The sequence below is a fragment of the Littorina saxatilis genome, linkage group LG1, assembly GCF_037325665.1.
Source record: "Littorina saxatilis isolate snail1 linkage group LG1, US_GU_Lsax_2.0, whole genome shotgun sequence".
NCBI lineage: Eukaryota > Metazoa > Mollusca > Gastropoda > Littorinimorpha > Littorinidae > Littorina > Littorina saxatilis.
The window spans coordinates 4,479,507-4,503,231 of NC_090245.1; the positions used below are offsets into that span (position 1 = coordinate 4,479,507).

At 37.9% G+C, this 23,725-nt stretch overlaps 1 protein-coding gene across 3 annotated transcripts in view; it reads right to left on the reverse strand.

Annotated features, from left to right (window-relative positions):
* The window catches only part of LOC138959722 (nucleolar and coiled-body phosphoprotein 1-like), a 52,614-nt gene that overhangs the window by 3,737 nt on the left and 25,152 nt on the right, over nt 1-23,725 (reverse strand). The window lies entirely within an intron of this gene.

Below are 23,725 nucleotides of genomic sequence, written 5' to 3' on the forward strand. Positions count from 1 at the left end.
TGCATGGGAATGGGGAAATTCTCGTAGCGTGCACCGTGCACAGAGGTCCGGCGTGCACCGTGCATGGAGCTTTTTCGTAACGTGCACCGTGGATCACCGTGCATGGCACTTTTGGCCTCAACGTGCACGTGCACAGATCCTCCCATGGTGACCCTCTTCAGATTGTGAGAGAACAAGTGTTGACCTTAACAGGGGAAAGAACTTGCCGCCAAATACAGAAGAACCGGCAAAATCCGCATTCCTGTCATACACAGCTTAGAAAAACCTCCTCATATAGGGGAAGGGAGGGCAAGTCGACCCCTCTAACAAATGCAGCTTATACCTCTCGTCTTTTTTAAAAAAAGATTGTTTTTGTTGTAAAACCTGGTGTGTTCTCTTTCGTGTAAGCGTTGTGTGAAATATGAACGATCCAACTGGCACGGTTTTTAAATAAAATATAAAAGAAAAAAATCCTGAAGCATGGACGACTTGCCCTCCATGGAGGGCAACTCGTCCATGGGGGGCGGGTAATTCGTCCAGGTGGAAAAGGTTGTTCATATTACCCAATAGCATCACCTCGACATATGAAATTGACTGAAGTAACTTTTCTGTGTCAGTTTTGTTAATCGGAAGTGAGAATGACGTCATAATGAGTCGGCCTACGTCAGAAGTCGATCGACGTCTTGGCTATGCAGGGAGGGTGAGTATTTGAAGGGATAGATGTTCAAACATCTATACTTATTAGTTGCTCTGGTTCAAAGCGAAGCAAATGGGAAAATATATTTACAAATTGGACTTGTAATTGATTTGTGTCGCCCATTTCAGGTTGCGTGAACGTGAAATAGTTTAATAGGCCTACTAGTATACGCGCACTTCCAATGACGGGAAAGCGCACCCCCCCCCCCCCCTCTCTCTCTCTCTCTCTGTCTCTCTCTCTCTCTCTCTCTCTCTCTCTCTCTCTCTCTCTCTCTCTCCCCCTCTCTCTCTCTCTCTCTCTCTCTCTCTCTGTCTTAATTAATTAATCAACACACAACTTCGAATATTATTTTTTTAAGGCTACGTTCACTTTCGTATTTCAAATACATACAAAGAACTTTTACGGGTTCTTCATCTGACACTATTTCTTGGAGATTAAAGAGTCTACACAGATGAGAGAGTGATATGGACCCATAGTCGGGTATTGTGACCCGGGTCGGGTTACACGACAAAGGGGGGGACGAATTACCCGATCATGGTACTCGCTGAACATTGCTATTTACCATTGTTCCTGGGATAGCCTGAGATCTATAACTTTCGACTAGTTGTTATGAAAGCCAAAGCTTTTTTGCAGATCTGGTGCATTTTACGAATCAGCGGCTCCCATGCACTGACTGTTGTTTTTTTCGTGCAACAATTTTAGAGTGGAAACCATCAAAATTGACAAAGACTTACCGCTTTGCTGGGCCCGTTTATTTCGACTTTTTTTTTCTTCAACTGATTCAGGTTGGGTAACTCTGGCTTATGAAATCGATGATAATCACCCCTGCAGTGTCATGTTCTCAAAATCGAGGGGGGACGACATACCCGAGGGGGTCGACTTGCCCTCCCTTCCCCTACTACAGGTTGGAATATAATTTTTGCCAAACACCTTATGTTCGCCTATTCCAAGCTACATACCAAATTTCAGCTCAATCGACCAATAAGTACCAGAGTTATAAATAGAGAATACTGCATGGCTTGCTGTGTCGTACCAGATTTACACGAGTTGTTTTTTTAAATATTGAACTGCGAGCGAAAGCGAGCTGTTCACTATTTGAAATAGCAACGAGTGTAAATCCGGTACGAAACAGCAAGCCATGTAGTATTCTGTTTATCCTACATACTGTACTTACGTGTATTTTACTGAAAATGTCCTGCATTCGAGGCAGCTAAATTGAAGACGCTTGTTTTGGAACCTCGATCTCTTCAAAAGCCTCGTGCAATCTATTACGTCAAAGTAAAGAAACGTCACTCTGAAAGTGTGGCGTGACGTGTTAGTTCTAAAGATTCATCGAGGGTAATTAGCGAGCGCAATTTGTGTTTCTATAATGACGTTTGTCTCGGTGACTTTGGCATCATAAGCAGTGGAAAAACAGGTCCCTGCAAGACTTGCTTGACATGACCTCATTTACATGATATACACACGTGTGATTTGAACGATTATTATCTCACGGGTGTCTCTCTCACGTATGTAGGATAATCTAAGTTTGGCAGACAAACAGACAGAGTGAGCACTTTACACCGCCATATAAGGCGGCGTACACAAAGAAAATAACAACAACACAAAATAAACTTTATCCTACATAGGTGAGAGAGACCCTTGTGAGATAATAATCGTTCAAATCACAGGTGTGAATATCATGTAAATGAGGTCATGTCAAGCAAGTCTGGCAGGGACCTGTTTTTCCACTGCTTATGATGGCAAAGTCACCGAGACAAACGTCATTATAGAAAAAACAATTGCGCTCACTAATTACCCTCGATGAATTTTTAGAACTAACACGTCACACCTCACTTTCAGAGTGACGTTTCTTTACTTTGACGTAATAGATTGCACGAAGCTTTAGAAGAGATCGAGGTTACAAAACAAGCGTCTTCAAGTTAGCTGCCTCGACTGCAGGACATTTTCAGTAAAATACACGTAAGTACAGTATGTAGGATAAACAGAATACTACATGACCTACTTGGCTTGCTGTGTCGTACCAGATTTACACTCGTTGCTTTTTCAAATAGTGAACAGCTCGCTTTCGCTCGCAGTTCAATATTTTTAAAAAACAACTCGTGTAAATCTGGTACGACACAGCAAGCCATGTAGTATTCTCTATATAACAATATTTTTGACCCAGTCAGAGACCGTGACCCAGTTCACATTGACAGGATTGATACTTGGCTGACCTCATTTTTGGCACTATGACGTCATAGCATGACTAAATTATCCCAGACACTAAACTGTGAGCTCAAATCAAACAATGACATCATATTTTGATGAAGTGGAGACTTATTTCCTTGTTAGCTCAGTGGATATTTTTAGTAGTGTAAGTAGTTTAGATCTTTTCCAGCAAGCAATTTCATGTTGTGACCTTTAAATTTGACAAAACAAGCCAAACTTGTGTCATATCTGAAGATTATCAATACCTACAAGTGTGTAAAATGTAGAGGCTCTGGCTTCAAAAACATCTGAGAAATCCTCAATGTTTAGTTTTTAAGGGGGGACAGGGTAGGCAAGCACTTTTTTTTTTAATTTTGGAAACAGCTTGCTGCTTGTTTGATTTTTGCAAGCAGAATAACCTAATTAAGGGAAACCATTTTAAATTTTGAGTGAAAAGCAATTTTTGGGGGTTTTATTCACCAAAATGTGAGAAAAACGTTATAAAATGTGCTTTTTTTAAAATGTTGCAGTTTGTGAACCAGTGCATGTTTTGATCCAATTTTTCTTCTTTGCAGCAATATGTGTGTGTTTAATAATTCTGTGTATCGAAAAGCATTTCTAAGCAATATATTATTTTAATTTAGCATTTTCAGTTACCGGTTCAGTTTTGATAAGAAAAATACATGAAATCCTAACTGTCAGACTCATAAAAACCCAACCAATGCACTGAACTCTTATTCCATACACAGAACTGATGCTGTACAACTCATAAACAACATATACAAAAACTGAACAAATCCATCAAGCCTTTCAAAAGTTGCAACATTTTAATTGTAGCGTTTTGTCTGAAAATTATATTCAGAGAAAACAGCATTTTAAAGATTTGAACCAGTACATAAAAAAAACAGTAGCACAGTGCACCCTGAATTCATATGTTTTTATCAGAATGACCACTTTACTATGTAGGGAAAAGGATTTGACAATCAAATTATCAGGATTTGTTTTATATACATCATATGAAAACAGCCATCTTTGTTTGTACCGATATGAAAACATGAATCAGAACCAAACTGTCAGACTCATAAAAACCCAACCAATGCACTGAACTCTTATTCCATACACAGAACTGATGCTGTACAACTCATAAACAACATATACAAAAACTGAACAAATCCATCAAGCCTTTCAAAAGTTGCAACATTTTAATTGTAGCGTTTTGTCTGAAAATTATATTCAGAGAAAACAGCATTTTAAAGATTTGAACCAGTACATAAAAAAAACAGTAGCACAGTGCACCCTGAATTCATATGTTTTTATCAGAATGACCACTTTACTATGTAGGGAAAAGGATTTGACAATCAAATTATCAGGATTTGTTTTATATACATCATATGAAAACAGCCATCTTTGTTTGTACCGATATGAAAACATGAATCAGAACCAAACTGTCAGACTCATAAAAACCCAACCAATGCACTTAACTCTTATTCCATACACAAAACTGACGCTTTACAAATCATAAACAACATAAACAAAAATGAAACAAATCCATCAAGCCATTCAAAAGTTGCAACATTTTAATTACAGATGTTTGTCTGAAAATTACATTCAGAGAAAACAGCATTTGAAAGATTCCAACCAGTACCTCAAACTAGTAGCACAGTGCAGCCTGAATTGATATGTTTTTATAAGAATAACCACTTTACTATGATGGGGAAATGATTTGACGATCAAATTATCCAGACTTTTTTTAAAAAATCATTTGAAAACTCATCTATTTTAGTGCAGATATGAATCAAAACGAAACTGTCGGACTCATAAAAACACAAGGAATCCACTGTATTCTTATTCCATGCACAGAAATGGTGCTTCACAAATCATAAACAACATATACAAAATTGGAACAAATCCATCTTGCCATTCAAAAGTTACATTTTAATTACCACATTTTGTCTCAAATTACATGTAGAGAAAACAGCATGTAAAAGAGTCTCACTAGTACCCCGGTAAACTAGTACCACAGTAGAGCTTGAATTAATGGGGTGGTTTTTTTTTTAACCAGAATAACACTTTAACTATGAAGGGGAAATGATTTGATAATCAAATTATCAGATTTTTTTGATTTAAAAAAAAATTATATGAAAACATTAAAAAAGTCAATTATCTGTGTTTGTGCTGATATGAAAATATTGATCAGAACCAAACTGTCAGACTCATAAAAACCCAACGGATGCACTGATTTCTTATTCCATTGCATAGAAATGATGCTTCAACATCAACAACATTACATAATTATATATACACAAATGGAACAAAACTATCAAGCCATTCAAAAGTTGCAACATTTTAATTACAGTATTTCTGTGCTCAATCCTAACACTTCCCGCAGTGGGGCACTGCGGTTATGAAATTAAAGGCCCCTCCTGTTTTTGGAACCGCAGGAGCTTTCTAGTTTGCTGTTAGGTAGATTCTTGGTTCCTCTTTCCTGTCATGCTCTCTTTTTCTTCATGAATTCTTTTCTTTTTTCTGCCTTCTTGCTCATTCACCTGTATTTTTTCCAAAAATCTCTTCTCTTGCCGCTTGTCTCGCGATTCATGTATAGTTTAATCTGTTAGTGTTCTGATGTAAGTCCAGCAGTAGATAGGTTAAGCCTATTTTAACATACTGGAAACTGGTAATCTTCCAGTAGGTATTAATTTAGTTTTACTAAAGCCTGCTGGGACACAAGTAATGGGTTAGTGCATTTGTAAACAGGAATCGCTTGACAAGTGGCCCCCTTCATCCCCCCCTTCCTCGTCCTGATATGGCTCTGCGTAGTCGGCTGGACGTTAAGCAACAAATAAACAAACAAAAAAATCCTAACACTGCAGCAAATTTCTGTAAAGCTGAATGTCCCTTTCCATGTACCAACTTGGTCATACGCGGATTATTTAAAATGCAACTTTACCACCCGAAGCGTTGCAAACACCGGGAGAAGAGTAAACAACTGCAGACTTGAATGGACACTCATATGCACTCCAGATGCAGGGCCTGTGCAAATCCTTGGGCTGATGCATCACCTTCTTTCATAATCAGACTGCTATCAGACAAGCATTCAGTACAGGATATAAACCTTTCAGCAATAGATTGAGCTGATCAATGTTGACAAAAGCCCAACACATGTCAGCGGAGTGACGTTGCACAGTACCAGTATCCATATCTGCTTGTGATGGGTCAGAAGATGGCAAAGTATCTGTATCTTCTTATGGTTTGTCAGAAGATGGCAAAGCTGATGTTTCTGCTGTGGAAGAGGGTAGTTCCTGTTTAGCAAACTTTTCCATCAGGTCAATCTTTCTCCTCGCTGCCACCACAGGAGGACTGGCTCTCCCCTTGCTCCAACCTAATAAATACACAAACACTGATTTAATATTTGATACAACTGTCCATGGTTTTTGTTTGTAATAAGCTGCAAATTTTAAGACTCAATATAAACGTCAACAAGTGCTTGTACTTTATTTTGCAAATGACCATGTTACATGGGGTGTACCTCAACTTTTTGGCGAGGCTGGTAAATCAGAAATCCCAATCAGCCCCCAACCACTGAACCAGGCGGGTTTTCTTACAACCACCTCAGCGGCTCGTACCCACATATGTCGGTTGACGAACACACACACACACACAAAAGACATTCATTAATTGGCCCCTATCACAAAATGTACATGTCAAGTTTACTATGGGATTTGAGTAACCACACAATCACATATGTACACACAGGAACTAATACTGAAACTAGCTGAATTATTTTCTTTCTTTCTTTTCATATTTTTCTTTTAAAATTAATTTATTTCATCACACTTGCTATGTATTTGCTTGTTTCTTGTCTGTTGTCTGTTTTGTGTGTGTGTGTGTGTGTGTTCTGTGTGTGTGTATACATTTTCAGATTTCCTAAACCTAGCACTGTTTGCAGGTGATCTTTATGCTTTTGATTCATGAGTTGCATCCCCAGTCCTTTAGTTTAACTCTTTTTTATATTTAGTCAAGTTTTGACTAAATATTTTAACATCGAGGGGAATCGAAACGAGGGTCGTGGTGTATGTGCGTGTGTGTGTGTGTGTGTCTGTGTGTGTGTGTGTGTAGAGCGATTCAGACTAAACTACTGGACCGATCTTTATGAAATTTGACATGAGAGTTCCTGGGTATGAAATCCCCATACGTTTTTTTCATTTTTTTGATAAATGTCTTTGATGACGTCATATCCGGCTTTTCGTGAAAGTTGAGGCGGCACTGTCACGCCCTCATTTTTCAACCAAATTGGTTCAAATTTTGGTCAAGTATTCTTCGACGAAGCCCGGGGTTCGGTATTGCATTTCAGCTTGGTGGCTTAAAAATTAATTAATGACTTTGGTCATTAAAAATCGGAAAATTGTAAAAAAAAATAAAAATTTATAAAACGATCCAAATTTACGTTTATCTTATTCTCCATCATTTGCTGATTCCAAAAACATATAAATATGTTATATTCGGATTAAAAACAAGCTCTGAGAATTAAATATATAAAAATTATTATCAAAATTAAATGGTCCAAATCAATTTAAAAACACTTTCATCTTATTCCTTGTCGGTTCCTGATTCCAAAAACATATAGATATGATATGTTTGGATTAAAAACACGCTCAGAAAGTTAAAACAAAGAGAGGTACAGAAAAGCGTGCTATCCTTCTTAGCGCAACTACTACCCCGCTCTTCTTGTCAATTTCACTGCCTTTCCCATGAGCGGTGGACTGACGATGCTACGAGTATACGGTCTTGCTGAAAAATGGCAGCTACTTGACTAAATATTGTATTTTCGCCTTACGCGACTTGTTTTTCTTTGGTGAAGTAAATTGGATCTATTTTTTTTATTCCTTAGTTAATGGAAAAGATTTGACAACAATATTGCTGTCAATGATAGGTTGGTCAGCCATGCTGGTGTAAACCAATCCTTTAGAATTAGAGAACGCTCTCTAGTAGGGTACTTATTTTCCTACGGTCAATGACCAGAAACAGAAACTGTGTCAGTCGTACATCGCTCAGATGCTGCTTCTCAGTTTGACCCCAGACAAAGAATACTGATGACATGTTACACCATAGTAAGCTCTCAAGGACTGGCCAGCGAAGAACAATAAAATAGGGGTTGTGAAGACGATATCACAGAGATGATCGAGGGAGGGATGGGGGGGGGGGGGGGGGGGGTGCGGCGGCGGCATGGTCAGTAAATTGGATCAAGAAACCCGCAAAATACTTCAGACACAAACTGTTTATCATTTACCTGCAAACCCTAACACATTCTTACAACAACAACAACAACATAACGATGTGCAATAAATCACGTTGTCAAACAAACAAGATCGAAAAGAGAAAGAAGCAAAACCCACCTCGTCGAGTCAAGAATCTTAGAATGTCGTCTGCTCAAATACGATCATGTTGGTTCATTTCGGAGTGTTGTTACTTCCTTCTACTGTTCGCTGCTGCTGGTTCATCTTTCTCTGACATTTCTTGCCACTATGCCGAACATTTCCAATGTTAGGGTTGTTCTCCGCAGCTCAAAACTTTGAAAAATGCTGCTGAATCGGTGAAAACGTCATGGATTTGTTGACACCGGGGGACTGATAAGTTGTCTACTGCGCTTGCGCCAAATGCCTTTGACCTACATATATTTGCATATATTAATTCCGGGGTTTCGGTTGGAACGGATTCTCTCTCTTTGTGCCTATGTCAACGGAAATTCCCCAACGGTGATGACGTCATCTTGAAGAACGGAAATTTCCACACAGTTTGAACAGCGAAGGGTCATGTCATGTGCGCACATTTACCAGCACGGAGTATCCAAAGTTGACCATTTTTTCGATTTTTTTGATAAAACACAGACAAAAACAACAAAACATCGGTTTGAAAATGGTTTTATTTACATGAATACATGTAGAGAAAGGGAGAATGTACGTTCTGGCTCACCGATTCCGACAGACCCTAAATATTAACGCAAAATAGGCTTCTGGACTAAACTTTTACTAAAATGAAACATGCGACAAAATCAGAAAAATACTGCATAAATCCATACAAAAAAAATACAGTAAAGTAAGGTTGTTTTGAACCAATGCCGGGTCTGTCGGAATCAGTAACCCAGAACGTACATTCTCCCTTTCTCTGATACAACGCTAAATTTAGTTTCCATTGAAATATTAATCCAATCTGCCCGTCGTAGCCAAGCCCAAGACTACCGTATTGATCTGGTAAAAACAAACAGCCAGCCTGCCGCAAGCTAGTCTTCTATATTCCTCCAATGGCAAGACAAGATTAAATCATGTGATAGCAACAGTTACGTCACGTCCACCCTAATGTTTTGTTGTGGCTAGCAACGGGGCTGGGATATCTTGTCATATTACTTTGGTGGTTGTGCTGTTCAGACTTGTTGGAAGCGGTGGCAGTTTTCTGTGAGAGAAGTGTTTGAATTTGTGTTTCTGTTGATTAATCTCATGTCTCAAGACAGTATTTCTTCACAAGAATTAGCTCAGGAAATTAGTGAAGCGCAAGCAGCTAACCAAAAACTGTTAGATTCAGAAAGTATGGCTTTTGAGCAAGCTCAGGAAATTCCTCTTCCACCACCAACACCATCAGAATTTTGGACAGAAGAAGAGAAGAAAACTTTGTTAGAGAATCGGAAGTATTTTGAAGAAATGGTGCAAATTGTAGATAAAGCTGTAAAAGAAGGGCCGATAGAATTACCTAAAAAGCCGAAAAGAAAGATTGAGCAGTTGTTCAAAGAAAAAACAGGAGTAAAGAAAAGCAGAAATGATCTCACAACTCCACAGGCATTACACAATTATCTGATTTCTAATCAAGCTGATATAAAAACAACGATTTCCAGAGAAGCTTTTTCTGAGAAATTATTTGAAAACCCATCAAATGAAGACGAAATGGTAGAAAGATTAAACAAAGGAGTGAGAAATTTAGCTAGACAAGATGCACAGACTATGATGATTTACATTCAGTTTGGCAACTTTTTAATTCTGTGTAAAAACTGGCAGGAGAAGGAGAGGAAAGAAGGGAGAATAACAGAAACTTGGGCTGACTGGTTGAAAGCAAAAACAGGCTATTCCGATGTTCATGCACGGAAATTACGAGCCGTTGCAGGTGTTCTTTATAGATATCCTGGATTTTTTGCTGTTGGTCTCCCCTTTCGTTTTATTTACAGCAAGCTAAATAACATTAAGAGCATGCTGCAAGTGCCAGAATTTGCTTCCATCTGGAAACAAGATCCTCATGTACCAGAAACAAGCCAGCTCCAACATTCTCAAGAATTCTAGGATTCTAAAAATAGTACCGTTCACGCGTGAACGGTAGGTCTTGCTGGTAAACCGGCGGCTTGGGTCACTCTGTTTCAACGCTTCGCTTCACTACGCTTCACTACGCTTCACTACGCTTCAATATTTAGGCTGCCTTTTCAGGCGGCCACCGAGTGCACTTTATGCAAATGACTTGTTTATTGAATCAAGCTTTGACAAGTGTACTTGGTGGCTGCTTTGAAACTCAACAAAGCCTTCTCCCCTTTCACAAACACTCCCCTTTCACAAGCAACGTCCTTTTCCCCGCTGCAGTCAAAACAAAGCTGTCATAGCGGGTTTTCCCGATTGACAAAAATTCTTATTACACACTCAGACTATTTGAAGCCGCGTTTGTTCTCCAGTGGCCAATTGCATAAGAATATTCTGGTGATGAATAAACGCGCTTTGTGTCATTAGCATCTAAAGATTTCTTGTTTACAATAGTTGTGTTGATCTGATGAAGCGTGGAACTGATCTTAGGGTTGTCATGGTGAAACACTCGCTTCTGAAACAGTGCTTCCTTGTAGTTATCATGCGATATGCTCGACTTTACAACCTGTTTGCTTACACCCTTTGCTTTTTTAACCACCCCTTTCTCACTTGCAACACTGTACATCTTTGCACGCAATCCAACATACTCCTTAATTATCTTCCCATTCATTTCATCTTTCATCTTTCCAATAACCTTCTTGTTAACATTTGAGTGCAATGGTGATTCTTTAGGGTAGTCGCAAGTGTCATAAAAAGAATCTTTTCCTTTTACTGCAGGACTTTCAGCTTCTAGATCTTTGTAAATGTCATCCGCTGGAATGTCAAGTAAGAATGAATCTGTGTCTGTGTAAAGTACTCTCGATTTGGGATATCTTGGTTTCAAATAATCATACAAAAACTCAAGCATCAACAGTTTTGACAACTCTAGCACAGTAAAGCCTATGAATACTGGTTTGTCAAGCTTGACTACAAGTTTTTTCATTAAGATACCATACAGCTGTTCATGAAAGTATTTAAAGTCTTGATACTGTGGTTTGGATGTCAGCTTGATGGCCTCATTTTCTCTTGTAACAAGTCTAACATCCTTTCTCTTGTGTGGGTTTTCCATTGTCTTACCAAAGCAACTGTTGTTCATCAGTTTAAAAAAGTCTTTCTCTGATGCATCAGCGGCTTTGGTTCTCAGTTCTGTGTTTTTCATGATGTAAGGTTTCATAAACTGTTCTTGATCAAATAAAATTATACGATGAACAGCCTTCAAAATTAATCCATGTCTAATGTAAAACTGTAACAGTCTGTAGTGACACACATACTTCTTTTTGTGAAACAGATTGGGCACCAGCTTTGGAGGTTCTCTTGGGTTTACTTTTAACCTCTCAGCCGCTAAAGGATAATCATTATGTAGATCATGAAGTGATAGTGGATAGTCTAAGTCAACTTCTAGTATCCATCCCTTTCGACTGTCTGGGCCTGCTTTTAATATTGTCAGCACAACACATTGTGAAAATGGCCCTGAATAGATCTTAAAGTTCCGAAGTGGAAGCGTCTGACACATTGCCCAACCATACAAATTGTTTGCATCTAGATACATGATGTAATTAGAAGGTTTCATAGGATCAAAGTCGTCCAAGTATTTGTTGTTGGCTTTGCAGTAATTGTGTGAAGCCATACTGATTCCTCCACGTAGTCCATTTTCAATCATCTGAAGTGTAGGTAGATCTGATAGCAAGTCAATCTTTACTCCTGTAAATCTAAGAAATGCATCCCAGCTCATGCCTGGTGCAGATATGTAATGTGAAGGATCTAGATTGTAGTGCTTCATACATGTTCTTCTGTAATTCTCAAATATATCTGCAAGTAAACAAACATCAGCCAACAAATATTGATCATGATAATCACCCATTGTATTACATCCTAATTTATTCCATGCAGTCTTAGCGTGTTCATAGTCTTCGTCACTTATACCTTTACCCTTCAGCCGTGAGAAGTAAGCATCCTTTGGTGGTAACTCATCTTCATCAAACCTCTCCCACGAATCCATGTATTCATATGGATAGACTCCCTTTCTAACTAAGTCACTGTCAAAGTACTTACATGTGATTGGGAAAGCAGTTAGTGATGAAGATAAAGACTCAAGTGTTCCCATCAGATGTTGAGCAGAATCGTAGAAGTATAAACTATTCAGAGTAAAGGCCATGTACTTTTCTGAAGACTGCGCAATGCATCTTGCTTTGTATTCATCAGTTACTGCCTGCATGATCAGATGTGAATCATAACCGCGCAAGTTATGGAAGAAGATTGGAAGCTTCCAAGTCTTAGGATCAAACTTTAATTGTAGATTACATTTGCTGTGTGCTGCTCCTCGGAACTGCCCACTTACATGATCATGATCTCTTACTATTGGATTGTCTGTGTTTGGTGTTAGACTTTGTTCGCATATCCAACACTGTGTGGTAGAGTTAAACTGTTCTTGGTCTTCAGGTTTCATAACAATGTCTGAAAGATTCAGTTGTTTGGAGCAGTCATTTCGCACTTGGTTCATTTGCTGTAAGAAGTTCTTTGCTGCATTAGGTCCTCTGTACAATTGCGGTTTAGAATGTTTACCATCTGAACTAACAACAATAAATGCATATGAACAGACTTGATGATTACTTAGAGTTACTGTTTTAGGTAGGTCTTTTGGTAAAGGTCCTTCATATGGCACAATGATAGATTCAAAGTCAGCATAAACAACATAAGGACTTTTCTGTAGTTTGCATACATTCTTAAAATACACTTTGCTGTCTGGCGGTGGTGTTGTTAACTTCACAACCGCATCATCAACGCTCTTACAATGTTGCTTGTGTATAAGTGCTGCATGAATTGATGGAATACGCAAGAGACATCGCCTACAAAAGTCTTGTTTACTATTGTGATTGCTTGTGCTCGCCATCAGTCTACTCATTGTACGAATCAAAGTGTAATGATATTTTACACCATCAGTCATTAGTAACATGTCAACATGGTTAGTATCACAATCACCAATCGTTGGTGAGTTCTTTGATATTCTGACTGGTTTCAGTTCATCTTCCTCATCCCACGTGTAAACATTTACGGTGATGGGTTTGTTTTGCTGTTCAAATTTGTCAATGCTTGTAATGCTGACAGGAAATTCAATACCAGTAAAGTTTAGTTTATTTCTGTATGCATGATAGTTAGACACTCTTTCTGCATTTTTCTTTACACTGTACAGTCTTGCCAGAACACACCACATAAAACATTTGTCATCATCATTCTTTATGTTCAGCACAGCACGTTTTTTGACAAGAGCAGGAGGTAAAGGTATGTAACTTCTACCTCTGATGGGGGCAAATTTACTTAGCTTCAATTCTATTTTTATAATTTCACCTTCTGACCATCCGGATCCTTTCATCTTTGCATCCTCTGCAGCTTGCTCAAACCGTTTCATCATTTCATCTGCCCAGTTTCCATTCAATTCTGCCATAGAATTAAGTGCTAGTTGTCTGGTTGAAACATGAACTTCTAGCACCTCATCACTGACTGTTTTGTATTTTATTAAACTGACTATCTGCACTTTTACTGGAGGTTCAATCAACAAATTGTTTGGAATTTGTTCAATGGCGTCTTGCACACTGGACTGCACATTTTGAGGATCCGTTACTTGTAATTCAACGGTGTCAAATACTGTCGATAAAGATTCTAATACAGAGTCTTCCATCGCTGTGAGTTTGATTTTATAACTCAAAATAAAAATATAAATTAAAAAAATGAAGTTGCAATTCTTTCTCAGAGCTTCCATTTTTGTTAACACTATAAAATCTGAAATAAAAAATCATTTAACATTTGTACCACGTGGAACTAATTGTAATTCCTCTTTTACAAAGGCTCTTTGCGGTGCTGGTTCTCTCAAGTAATATATAGGTGGATTTGTCTCTACTACTCTCTTGATTTCATGAATGTCAATACTCCAGATTGGATCCGTTGCACGCTTCCTGCTGTCACCCTCAGCTTCACCGGGTGCATATAAATATCTGACTTTCTGATTGAAAGGTAGTAATGCCACTGGTGTTGTTGACTTTGGAGCAACAGGTATTGTTTTCTGTTTGATTGCATCAACTGGTCTTAACCCTGTAGCTTTAAATACCTCCAGATTCATTGCTCTAAGTACTGATGGTAATCTTTTGACCCATTCAGTGTTACGCAATTTACTTTCTGTGTCCAAAAATTCCTGATGGTACTGATATGAAAACAGTTTTTCTGCCAACTGTTTGTTAAAGCTCTCAACAATAGCCTGTGACCTGTGGTTTCCTGGAATACCTCTCTTCACTGTAACATGATGTTTTAACAGAAGCTGGTTGACAGCTCCTTTAAACTCCTTACCATCATCGCACTGAATCATTCTGGGATACTTTAGTGGTCCACGTCTGTAAATTTCTTGCAGGGCAACAGCTGTAGCTATAGCACTTTTCTCTGTCAACGGTTCAGCATCTTTGTATCTTGTTGCAACATCAACTACAGTCAGTGCATACTTATATTTCTTCCTTCTGACTGTGTCATGCGGTAAATACAGCAGGTCTATTTGATGAGTGTCATTCGGTTTAATGTTAACAAAGTGTGGTCGTGTAATTTTTCTTGGTGCAGGTAAATAGATCTGCCAAACTGCCTGCTTTGACAACCATTTCTTTGCTATATCTTGAGAAACACCTGCTGCGTCACTGAGCTTGTCAATAGCAGTTCTTCCTTTCCAGTATCCTTTTGGGGAATAATATATTTTAGATAACAAAGCATCACTCATGGTTTTTTAAATGACAGAATATTAAGATTTGACAGCACGCGCAATAAAGTAAACAACAGCCATACCAATAACAATGAAAACAATCTCGCCCACCTTCTGCTCTTCTGAAGGCTGATAAAAGTCACCCAGTTTTGGAGGAGCACTTGTCTTCATTTTCTTTCCAGTTACAAGATAGTATTCTTGAATGGCTGCATCAACATTGGCAAAGGTTTTGTTTGCATGTCCTTGCTGCCTGAGTTTATCATTCATAAAGTCTAACTGCGCAATTCGTTTCTTCTCGTATTCATCCTGTGCTTTCGCCAGTTGTTCCATGGCTTTGTTGTGCCTTTCCCTCTCTTCACCATTTTGCAGTTTAGAAAACAAATAGTTGCTGCCAGAAAATGCAAGCGCATTTACAATCGCACCTCCCACCATCATAACCAAGCTAGCCATTTTATTGTCTTACATGTTTATATTTTCTGGAATAATTCCTTGCTTCACCAGGAAGTCTTTTGTTGCAAAGGAAGCTGTCACAACACCAATTAGTTTAGCACCGTCTTCGAAGTCTAACTTTCCCAAGTCGGCTGGTTTCATTCTGAGGAGACTTTTACCCAGCATTGTGTAACCTACACTCAAGCCTCCAATCACTGCAGCGTGATAAACTAGATTAACTATTGTCTTTTCAGAACTCATTTTTATGTTATCAAAATTAAAATATTAAAATTATTCCATATGAAATGAATCCACTGCAGGTACTACTGTGGGCTTTTTTATTGTTTGTACTGCTTTGTTTGTTGGTTTTGGTGTTTCTGATTTTGGTGTTTCTGATTTTGGTGTTTCTGACACTTTATATTTGCCTTGCCAAAGTTTGTAAAGCAAGTATCCACCTCCTCCAACAACAGCTGCTACAGCTACTTTTCTGTATGATAGAAATGAAGATTTTAATTCTTGATCAGTTTGTGTGACCTTAGTCACTTCAGGAATGTTTGGTGTCTGCTCAACTTCAGACATAATGTTCTGCTTTGCCTTTTGATTTAACTTTTTTTGTCTGTTCCATTCGGCTAGTTTTTTTCCTGCTTCTACTCTACCAGGTTTCTTTGTCACTGTGTTCACTTCTGGTATTTTCGTCTGCTCCACTGTCTGCTTCAACTGATCCGTCATCTTTTTTATTCTGAAAATTAATGTGTTTGAAAGTAATTAATCCAGCAACAAATGGTACTAATAAAGCACCAAATCGATAATACAGGCCACAGGCAAGAGATTCGAGGGACTTGGAAACAACAGGGTCATGAGTTAGATCATGTGTTAAGTCTTCCTCCGAGTCGAGAGGTGTAAAATGTCCAAAAATCTTTGTGTACAAACCTATAACAGTCTGTCCAATACTTCTAACCATCTTAGAACCAAGCACTGATTCATACCGTCCATGATACTTTTCTATATCTTCTGAGGAAAGATGTTGTACTTCTTCCACAGTTAACTGCTGCCCAAGGTAGTGTTTTGTTTTTCCACAAACAGCAAGTGAATACAATCTTTCTTTTTTATCAGGTATAGTCCTACTGTCACAGATTTCAATATCTGTAGAAGTCTGCATCAGCAATTCATCACAGTTCATTTTATTTTGATGCAGAATAAAATTAAAATCTAGTAATTAAACTTGAGTAAGAACTTGGGTAGGAACTTAACAAGAACTTAGGTAGGAACTTGAGTAAGAACTTGAGTAAGAACTTGACAAGAACTTGACAAGAACTTGACAAGAACTTGAGTAAGAACTTGACAAGAACTTGAGTAAGAACTTGACAAGAACTTGAGTAAGAACTTGACAAGAACTTGAGTAAGAAATTGACAAGAACTTGAGTAAGAACTTGACAAGAACTTAGCAAGGATTTCTACAAACATACATACTGAACTGGTTGATCAGTTTTTAAAACCAGTTTCGAGTGCTTAGAAGATTTCAGATTATTCTTTATTCTTTCTCTCTCCTGTTTGTTTTCAATGACATCATTTTCTCGAAGACACTCTTCAAAACTGTCACGGTCCTTTGAATAGAACAATGTTATTGTTTTGAGTTGCTCTCTAAAGTCTTTCAGAACTGCATTGTATTTTTGTGTTAATATCCAAACTGATATTAATGCATGTCGTCCACTGAATGCAAGCTTTGCTAGTGCACTTTTCTTTCTAACAATGTCACGTTCTGCTGCACAGTCATCAATAATAAACAGTGTTGGTGTGTTCTGAAAAAGATCGAAATAATGCTCCAAGCAAACATTTAGACGATCAGAAGGATTTACAATAAATATATTTTGATCAGACCATATGAATTTTCTCTCCTTGTATGTTCTGTTATGCTTTATGGTTGGACAGAATATGACTATGTGTTCAAAGTGATTTATGTAAACAGTTTGTAATAAATCCAAAACATATCTTGTTTTGCCGCAACCTGTTGCCCCACAAATCAAAGAACAGTGTGGATCTTTTGGAAGAAAATCTAGATACTTCATTTTAACACGTTCAATAAACAATATCCTGTAATCTGCTTTCAGAGATGTTTAACTGCGCATCTGACACAACAAACACGTAGATCTTAACTGATTTACTACTACTCCCTACTTCCTTTTCAATTTGTATTGTGATTCCTTCTGATCCGTTTTCAATTCGCCTTCCACTTCCATGCAGTTTGTTGTCGTCAGTTGTTCTGAGATCCAGCCATAACGCATATTTATTTGTCAAGAAATCTTCTACGCCAACACCGTGTAAATGTAGATCTTTAGCCACAAGATCAGATGTTGGGTCTTTCAATCTTCCTCCAGTAAAGTACTTTCTTGCTTCATCATAGTGTTGGTATGGCAGCATGCCAGATGCAAATATTTGGTTTGGCTGCCCTTCAATTGTGCAATATACTCTATTGATTAGTGGATTGTAAAACTTTTCTATTTGCCTTTCATATGAATCTTTTGGTTCCTCAAACAACATAAGTATTCCCTTCATTGACCTAGCTGGTGTATTCAAGTTAATGTTCCAGATTGGATCAGCCTGGCTTTTTGAAAGTGTACTGTGATTCAACACTCTTTCATAATAGATAGGCAGCTTAGAACTGTACTGATTTTCTATAAGTCTAGCCAGTTCAGGATGGTTTACAACATCAAACTCTAAAGAAATTCCAGACACCTTATACTTTGCTTCCGGGTCTTGTGAAAGCATAACACGATCATAACTATTGAAAGTCAGGTCGTATGACAGCCTGTCACGCAATGCTCCTTGATAGAAGGGAGGATGTGAATTTATGAGTTCAAAGTCAAGTGGAATACAAAATTTGTTTCCAAAAGCAACATTGACAGCGTTATCTTTTTTGTTGTCAGCTTTATCTCCGGCTCCTATTCTAACTTTTATCCCATTGTCTGACTGAATCCCTTGAAACACTCTGTTTTTCTTTTCATTGTCAGTCAACCAATTATCTGCATAAACTAAAAAAACATCTGCATTATTCAATGACATCACTTCCCGCCCTTCCAGTTTGACAGTAATCTTCCTCACAATTGCTCTTCCTACATTATAAGCCAAAGTCCTATTTTCATCTGAGCCAGATTCTAATTCTAATTTGAATGATAGTCTTACAGTGCCTGGTACAATAACATCGTTCTTACCTAGATTAGGAAACCTAACAGTAAGTATTTCATTCTGATCAATAGTAGAAGGATTATTTGTAACTATAACTGTTTGCCTTATTCCTTTTACCCCGAGAGGTTCTTTCAGCCTTCTGTAAGGATCAAGAACAGAACCGAACGATTGTGCCATCTTTTTTTATTTTCAAAATAAAAAATAAGTTACAAATGGCAGAAGGTGGATTTGAAGATTTATTTGAGCCAGCGGACGACATGAGCGAAGCAATCCCTTTGGTTCCCTACCATCATTCACTGCATTATGAGGTGGCACGACATGAACTTCTGGAAGGTAAAGTTAGAGATTTCTACAAAAGTTTAGGAGAAGAACCTGATGTTTTAGATCCAAACCAGTTCAAAATGGAAGCAAATCATTTATATACAACTAGCGATAAAGGAGAAAAAGTCCAACTTACATATAAATCTAATCCTGCTAAGTTTCTATCAAAAGTTTCACTAAAACAAAAACTTACTGCTAATCGACTTAGGCAATTAGATATTGTGCCTAGCACACGGTCATCATCTTCCCATGTTGTTTCCTTACTTCAACAAGCAGAACTAGGACTACCAACTGCTACTCAAATAGAATCTGTTCCATTGCAAGATCTTAATAAACTTGCAGATGAGGCTGATCAACTTATACAAGAGATAGAGACTTCTTTTTCTGAGGAAACTTCACTGAAGACTCCACATGAACTATTACCTATGAGAGAAATAGAAGCCCTTAATCAATCACTACAAACCATCAGAGGTGAAATAGCAAATAATCTGTCAAAACTAGGTCAGCTGGATGAAGATATAAACAAAGAGAAACAAAAACTTGCTGATGCTGATGATTTGAACCTAGAACAAGAAGTAAAAAACAGAATTTCTAAGCGTTTAAAAGATTTGCAGGAGGAGAAAGCCATAAGGTTAGAAGTTCTAAGTAACAATAGAGAACAACTGAGAACACAGGTCAGCAGAATAAAAAATACAATTCAAAGAATCCTTTACGAAGACACAACTCTTGCTGAAAGAATTAGAACGCTTTTCAGAGAGCAGGGAATCACAATAGCTAGTATACTAACTGCGTTAGGATTTGCAATAAGCACATTAGTGTTAACACTCACAGGTGGCACTGTCACACCTCCACCTCCACCTTCCACCTTCATCTCCATCTGATCCGGGATGGGTAAAGAAACAACTCAAACACATTGCAGAACTATTAAAGAAACTAGCAGCAAAAGCTTTGGATGCACTTCCAGGAATCATTGGTTCAATTGTTAGCTGGCTGTTATCTTTTGCAGGTAAAGTTGTTGGTTTCATGGCTGAACATCTCTGGACTCTAATAGTTTTAATTGCAGGTGTTCTGCTAACGAGAATAAAGCAAAAGTAAGCCTACACCCACTCCACCAATTACTAGAGCAGTCTTCTGCGATTCATGATCATCACTAATACTAACAGCTTGATCATCACTAGTGACAGAATGATCTTCACCTGCAGCGTGATCTTCACTTGTCACGCTTTGTTTCTGTTCATTGTGATATGGCTGTAACATCGTTCTGATTTCTGAATTCAGTTCTTCACCCTTTCCAAGCGGCTGGGTGTCACTAGCAATAATGATTTCATTGTTATAATTTGTTATTGTTCCAATCTGCAGCTGGAGATCAGAAGGTAACATGTAAAGGCCGTTACCAACAGCAAAGTCAACTTTTGATCTTGCATAACGGAGAGAGTCTTGATACCTTTTGATGCTGGAAGGCAGATCAACTGCAGAGTTTATGACATCTTCTAAATTTGATAACAACTGTTTCTGTGCACCAAACCCTGTGCTTGTTCTCATTATGTTTGATCGTGTCTGTGCCTGCGAGCCTAGCAAGCACCACGCATATGTTCGGATAGATTCATTGATCCTTTCAACACCTGATCCAGTGAAACCTTTGCCGGTGTCTAATATAAAAGTAGTCCATGCATTGTGGTGCTGTTGTTCTATTGATCCTAACTGTACCTGCACATTTGAAGAAAAAGATGTATGACCTGGCCAGTAATCAAAATTATACCTCCTGTGGACACCCCATAAATATAGTGTTCCCATGCCATGGTTTTTGTCTTGCTTTTGCCTAAAGTCGGTCTTAAATCTATATTGAATTCATTGCAGAGACGCTCATACACTTTCATGTTTATCCTATTGTTGAATGGGTTCCAGCTCTTTTCATGCGGCATTGGTGCCTGAAGTTCAGACAAGATTCTCCTGCACTGATAGTAAACGTGAAATGTGTACACACACTTTGTCAGTAAGTTTGAATTATTCATGTGGTCTGCATAGGACACTCCACATCCTGTGGTTGCACAGAATATTGCAAAGTTTAACTGATTCTGATAGAACTGAATTGGGTGAGAGTTCCACATCTTTGGAACACTATCATTTTTGATTGGGGGATTTAGGTAAGAATGGAATGGGTCAGGCACTTTAACGCGAATGGATTCTGTTTCTGTTACAGCAAAGTCCAACTCATGGAAAGAAATAGTCTTTGGATTGTAATATGGTCCAGTTTTGTATTTAACGTCTTTGTTGAATTTATACTGACTCATTTTTGTTGTTGAATAAAAAATGTTTATCACACTAACAAATGTGAAGACTAGTGTGCCAGTTAAACTTGCAAACCCTATCAACAATCAAAATGGAGGAATGAAAGTTGCACTGCATGAAATTATGTACAAGGTTACTTGGTATAATATCAGTAAAAAAAAGGCTAACAACTGGGTTAGAATTAATGGTAAAACACATTCTGTAGAAGATGGTTACTATGACTTCTGCACTTTAGAGAAAGAATTGTTTGCTCCAGTAGGTATTACAGCGAGTTTAAATCATGCAAGTCTCATTGCTACTCTTACTATGCCCAAAACTAGAGAAGTAAACGTTGAGTTTCCAACCAAACTCCTTGATATGCTTGGAATTACAAAAATATACAAGGGAACACGTCCCATTGACATGGATGTTAACAGTGTACTGTTTGTTCACATGAGAGAGCTTAACACATCCTATAATCTGTTTAATGATCAGCGTTCTGATCTGCTTAGGATTCTTCCACCGAGTGATGCCTCTTTTTGTAAAATGCACGTGCCAACATTTAAGACACTTCAGTTCAAGGACTTGGAGGAAGGGTGTCATGAATTCCTACACATTGATCTGAAAAATCAAAGTGGACAACCAGTTGATTGTTTGTTTAACATTACATTGGAAATAGTTCCATAAAATATTGAGTATTAAAATGTCGAGTGGACCTACAATAGCTTATCCTGTTGCATGTTCAACTATAGAGTTGAAAGATTTAGCAGACGCTATCGACTTTGAGAGCAATGCTGAAGTTGGTGCAGTGTATGCATTCGAGTTTACAGACACTGGTTATTACAAGAGAAAGGAAATCGACGATGAAAAGAAACCAAGATTCCTCAAACTAGGTCAAATCCGTGATGTTAATGTACCTGATCCAATTGTCGATGACACATTCTACATGTGGAAACATCAGAATAAAAAATGGGTACTTAGTCCTGTTATGAAAAAGATTGACTGGGAAATGAAGTTTGAATTTGTGAGTCCATACACTCTTGTTGGAAAAGACGACACATTCCGTAAGTCAATCAATGCTAAACCACTAATTGTTAGCCTTGTTCCTGCGTTTAACAGCAGGGGAGAAGTTGCAGTTAAACCTTTCCATAAGAACAACTATCTCATTCACAGAAAACAAAGTGTTGAAAAGGACGCTGACACCATTGTCGATTTTATACCCAAGCTTCCAATAGGGCAGAATGCAACTATGATATTTGATATAGTTGTCAGGAAAAGGGAAGAAACCACAAACACTGTTCTAATGAGAGGAATAAATCTCAACTGGAGACCATTAAATGTTGAAGAAGTCAGAGTATTTATTGCTGTTCAAAAGGATTCTAACACAATAAAAAACAGACGTCAAACCAAAATGTTGTTGTTAACGCAGATATAAATAATTTAACAGAAATAAGAAGTATTAATCTTACTTATCTTGATTTGATTGCTTTCTACTATACAGATAAGGTGTTAAGCAATGAACAGCTTCAAAGCTTAGCAGAAACACTGGCCAGTGAGAATTAAGATAAATATTTTATATTTTGCATTAAAAAGATGACTAGCAGTGTGAAGCTTTATCCTAATATTGATGAAAGTGCAGCAGAAAGTCAACAATTCAGACTGGCACACATTAGTAATATACAAAAACAACTAGAAGATGAATTAGAAAAATATTCTCGCGCTAGACGTAAGTACTCAACAACTTACAACAGCCTTTCTAATGCCAGCACTGGTTCTACTATCCTTGCATCAGCTGCAGGTGTAACGGGAACAATTCTGTTAGCTACCGGAGTAGGGACTCCAGTTTCTCTAATCCTAGGTGGTGTCGCAGCAGCAGTTGGTGGTTTATCATTTATAGCATCAGCTATAATGAAAAAAATTGTGAAAAAGCTTGAAAAACACGAATCCATTTCCACTCTTGCATCATCAAAATTGTCTAGCCTAAAACTGTCTATCAGTAAAGCACTTGAAGATTCAAAAGTTTCTGACGAAGAATTCAAACAGATACAAACAGACTTTGATGACTACAAAAGTAAGAAAGCAAGTATTCAAACAAAAACACGAGCTGAATATAACAAGCCACTCGATATAGAAGATCTGAAAAAGCAGTTTTTAAAAAAGGGGATTCAAATAGGACGGGAAGAAAAAGTAAAAATAGAATCACTTGTAAAGAGTTAACTATTCGTTTAGACAGTCACATTGCATGTATCAGATATAATTCTAACAGTGAAAGAACATATGAAGTAAAGTTTGTAAATGAGAGAGCGTATTGAGCTTAAGAATGTTGTATAAGAGAAAGGGAGAATGTACGTTCTGGGTTACTGATTCCGACAGACCCGGCATTGGTTCAAAACAACCTTACTTTACTGTATTTTTTTTGTATGGATTTATGCAGTATTTTTCTGATTTTGTCGCATGTTTCATTTTAGTAAAGTTTAGTCCAGAAGCCTATTTTGCGTTAATATTTAGGGTCTGTCGGAATCGGTGAGCCAGAACGTACATTCTCCCTTTCTC